Genomic DNA, 5,000 nt, shown 5'->3' on the forward strand with positions numbered 1-5,000 from the left:
TCGGGGAAACGCCCTGACGCGCTACTCGACTACAAAAGAAGGCGGTGACAATCCGGCGCCTTTCATCGTCACTCAACCGAAATCAATTTTTATATACCGATCAGTATATGGCACCACTGTAAATTTGTATAAATGTATATAAAATCTGGTAACCCCCCGAGGTTACTTCAAAGGTTGCATTGTATGTAGAAACCAAAAAGAACTCTCCGACACCAGTGCCTTAATAATGTAGATGGAACTACACATCTACATTCTAGTGTCAGAAGTGGGATTTTCAAAGCAACAACTCTACCAATCCTCCGAAGCAACAATTCTACGACAACGGCTCCGTTTGAACATAGCCATCTACAACGCTACGATCTTCGCTGAAATCCAGCATCACACTCGAGGCACAGACCCCTCTCCCCTGCATAGCCAAGCATCAATACGAGGAAACCCCTCTTAGCTGCATCGTCCAGCATCCTACTAAGAAGCACCGCTGCATTGATTCACTCCATCATACAAGCAGTACGAGCAAATTACTCTTCGTCCGGCATCCTACTACAAAGCTACTGTTGCACTGCTTCGCCTCCAGCATCTACTAGAAAGAAAACCCTCTTCACGGCATCCTCCAGCATCTTTTACGAGGAAAACCCTCTTCGCGATATTCTCCAGCATCTACTACGAGGAAAACCCTCTTCACGGTATTCTCCAGCATCCACGACACCCTCCGCCAACACCGAGACGAGTTAGACGAACTCTCTTCTCCAACATCGAAACGCACTTCGCACGTCGCTGCATCAACAGCCAACGCCCCCCATCCAACTCCACGCATCTACTTTCGCAAGATCTCCATCTACCATTCTATTATTTTTAGTCACACACACATACACACACACACACACACACACACACACACACACACACACACACACACACACACACACATTATATACATATGTATATATCAACTCACCAACTAAATATATTGTACTAATTACTCCCCCTGTTTCCAGCAGTGCATCATCCCACCGCTGCCACCAGAATGTAGATGTGTAGTTCTATCTACATTATTGAGGCACTGGTGTTGGAGAGGCAAAGTCTAAGGGGTGTCCTTTCTTTACTGATTCCAGTATTCTTTTTGGTTTCTATATACAATGCAACCTCCTAAGTAACCTCGAGGGGTTGTTCGATTTTGTATACACATATACAGATTTACAGTGGTGCCATATACTGATCTGTACATAAAAACGAATAAAGTTTCAGTTGAGCAACGATGATAAGCGCCGGACAGTCACCGCTTTCCTTTGTAGTCGAGTAACGCGTCAGAGCGTTTCCCTGAAATGCTCGCGAGGCCTATTGCTCAAGCGCTGGCGGCTTCTATTGTTCGAGCAGGTGTTGCTTGGAAGCCTGGTCTTCGGGTCACTAGGAATAATTGAATGTCCCTGGAGAGTTGGTTGGGAAGATGTTTGAGTACTTTTCGCTCCGTATGCGTGTGTGCGCGCGTATACACCCTGGACATCGAAGGGGTTGATAACAGGCATATTGGTCCAACAAGGAGCCCCGAGCAAGGTCCTCATGGCCTGCTTCTGGATACACACTATCTTCCTTCCTGTCTCTAAAACAATTGCTTTAATTCGCACAGCCAACGCTTGTTTTGTTTTTTTTCAGAACTCGTTTTTCAGGCAAACGTATGGTTGTAGCATGAGTTCCATTTTTTTTTTTTTTTTTTTTTTCCAATCTCTACATTGAGTATTTCGAAAGTGTTCTTCCGACTATCAAATCCCCGGGTATGATCTGGCTTAGATACGTTGATGATATTTTCACTTTTGGAAAGAAAAGAGGGGTGTCTTTTTTCTTTTCTTTTCTTTTCTTTTTTCTTTCTTTTTTAACTAAGTCAATTAGCTCCCACCATGAAATTCAAGGTTGAATGGGAGAAAGAAGCTAAAATTCCTTTGTAGTCGGAATGGGAATAGACTTTCCTTCACGTTTCACAGGAAATACCCAATCAAGCAGTTATCTTCATTTTTCAGTCAACACTCAGATAACGCCAAAAGAAATGTAGCTTAGGAATTTTTTCTCCAAGCTTTTAGAATCTGCAGCCCCCAATTTTTAGATCAAGAATTAAATTCTTTCAGATCCCAACTTACTAATGTAGGTTACCCTTCTTGGTTCCTGGATAAAAACCTCAGCCTAGCCAGAACTAGTTTTTTCAGCACTCCCTCCAATACTGCCAAACATTTTATCCATAAGGCCTTAAGCACACTGGCGACTTTTGTAGAGCCACAAGTGGCTGCGTTTTGTGGCGGGGATATTTTCTCCCATAGGTTCCCATTGTTTTCAAGCTTTGCCGATCACACCCACCAAGTGTGATCGGCAAAGCTTGAAAACAATGGGAACCTATGGGAGAAAATATCCCCGCCACAAAACGCAGCCACTTGTGGCTCTACAAAAGTCGCCAGTGTGCTTAAGGCTTTAAAAGTTCCCTTTTTGTTCCCTTTTCTGATTCATTCAACCATTTAACCAAAGTTCTTCCAATGGTAATCTACATTTAGTTCACAATTACACGAATACATAAATAAAAAATGTAGTTAATGTTCATCAAAGGTTGAAAGTAGATCATAATCCAGGTGTTTATTCGGTCCCATGTAAAGATTGCAATCTAGCATACATTGGCCAGACAGGGAGAGGCTTAGGGGCAAGGCTGAACGAACACAAACGTCCGATCAGAGTACGGTCAAGAAAGTTCGGCATGTGAGTCCGTTTAATTATCGTCTCAACTGGGACGAAGCTGATCTCGTACATAAATCTAGTTGCGAGATCAGGAGGATGATGGTTGAATCCACATTAATAGAATATATTCCCAATATAAATATTTCAAAGGAGCAGTTGTCTCCGAATACAATATTTTGACTTTTGATCACCAACATCGTCAATACGCATCTTCCACCTGACCCTTAGGTTACCATTCGCGTAATGGTAGGCGTCCTTTAGTCCTTCCCCTGCCCATCTTTTTGTATGAGAGTGCTATCTAAATACAGCACCCTCATCTCATTCTGTACTACGGAAGAGGTCTGTAGCTTACAGTCGAAATATATAGATTCACCGTTTCCAGTCTCTCTCTCTCTCTCTCTCTCTCTCTCTCTCTCTCTCTCTCTCTCTCTCTCTCTCTCTCTCTCTCTCTCTCTCTCTCTCTCTCTCTCTCTCTCTCTCTCTCTCTCTCTCTCTCTCTCTCTCTCTCTCTCTCTCTCTCTCCTTCTCTCTCTTTCTCTCTCTCTTTCTCCCTCTCTTTCTCCCTCTCTTTCTCTCTCTCTCTCCTTCTCTCTCTCTCTCCCTCTCTTTCTCTCTCCCTCCATCTCTCTCTCTCTCTCTCTCTCTCTCTCTCTCTCTCTCTCTCTCTCTCTCTCTCTCTCTCTCTCTCTCTCTATCTATCTATCTATCTATCTATCTCTATCTCTATCTATCTCTCTATCTCTCTCTATCTCTATCTATCTCTCCCTTTCCCTCTCTCCCCACTCTCTCTCTCTCTATCTATCTCTCTCTCTCTCTCTCTCTCTCTCTCTCTCTCTCTCTCTCTCTCTCTCTCTCTCTCTCTCTCTCTCTCTCCTTATCTTTTTCTCTCATTTTCATTATCTAAAGCTGTGGCCTATATCACTGTTAGAAAAAATCACTTTCATGATGACTCCCGACAAGAAAATCGTTTCGCCGGGATTCCGTGCGAAACCCTTTGTTTATATTTCCAATTATATCGGAAACTTTAATTTTCCAAGAAATATTTTCTGCTCTGGATGGCAAGGACGTGTAGGTGCCGGTCTAGTATGTAATCTATATGCATGTTTCTGGTATGGTATGGGATCTACATGCCGTTATGCTATGTCTTGTGATCTACATGAGTTCACGTGTGGTGGGAAGTGTAAGAGGCTGGTAGATAAGTTAGTAGAAACAGAGGTAGATGGCGAGTATTGTATTTTTATGGTTTGGGTGTTTGGTAAACAACACAGTTCGTAGGCGAGGAGTTGCATAAATTAGCTCTCCGCTTTGAGTCATAAAAATGCCCGGGGGTCCTGTATCCATTGCTGAATAAGACCTTGTAAACTGAGTTATGCAGAGATTCGAGATTACTTAGGTAAACAATATTGCATATAGGCTTGTAAAAACGAATCAGATTGGAAAAAGGGTGGAGGAGGAGAAAAATCAGTAGGGCCACGATCACGCCCTTTGCGAAGGATCTTAGATATAAATTTAAATATCATTGGACTAAAGAATTCACTACGTCACTGCAAAACTTACCTAGGACATAACATGCGTGTCCTCGTGGGAATTGTTGAATGCACCTTAGAGAAGCACGTTGTATAAGAATTAGTTCAAGAAAGATACAGAAATAAAAACTCTATATTCAATTTTCCTATACAGAAAAATATAGTGAAATACGACGAACAAATACTAAGTGGAAGTGAGTCTAGAATATCTATGAATAGGTTATATCTAAATGGAATTAACTAAATGGACGATTGGAGTCAACAGGGCCTACCGACTAAAATTGTGAGTGACTAATCATACGTAACGAATGACATTAGAGAAAGGTGGGAGAAAGGAGAAAGGAGGTTGAAAGAAGTCCTGATAAGCGGGAGTATTACAAAGGTTTTCCGTATAAGATTAAACCCGTGTTCCTCTCTCTTGTCCGGTTGGCTTACTACATAAACCAAAGTTTTATTATTTAAATAATTTTTGTCCTGAGCCCGTTGAAAGAAATCAGGATGAGTGCAAAAAAAAAAAAAAATACGCACAGGTTATTCAAGATGAAGAAGCGGCTATAGATATTTTTTTTTTTTTTTTTTTTTTTTTTTTTTGACGCTATGAACTCCTTGATGAACACAAAGATATTGGGCCAGGCATCAAATGCGCAGGAGAAATGGCTGAACAACGAAGAAAAATAAGACGTGAAAACCATCCTGTTTTTTGATGCACAAAGAGGGGATGCCAAATATTTAGAAAGGAAATATATTTTTCCACTACACTGA

The 5,000-nt window shown here is 41.7% G+C and overlaps 1 protein-coding gene across 6 annotated transcripts in view; it reads left to right on the top strand.

The window, feature by feature from the left end:
* The window catches only part of LOC143017755 (orexin receptor type 2-like), a 460,398-nt gene that overhangs the window by 259,106 nt on the left and 196,292 nt on the right, over positions 1-5,000 (top strand). The gene's annotated exons all lie outside the window — the stretch shown is intronic.

The sequence above is a fragment of the Oratosquilla oratoria genome, chromosome 33 (assembly GCF_046742065.1).
Source record: "Oratosquilla oratoria isolate Oo_2021 chromosome 33, ASM4674206v1, whole genome shotgun sequence".
Taxonomy (NCBI): domain Eukaryota; kingdom Metazoa; phylum Arthropoda; class Malacostraca; order Stomatopoda; family Squillidae; genus Oratosquilla; species Oratosquilla oratoria.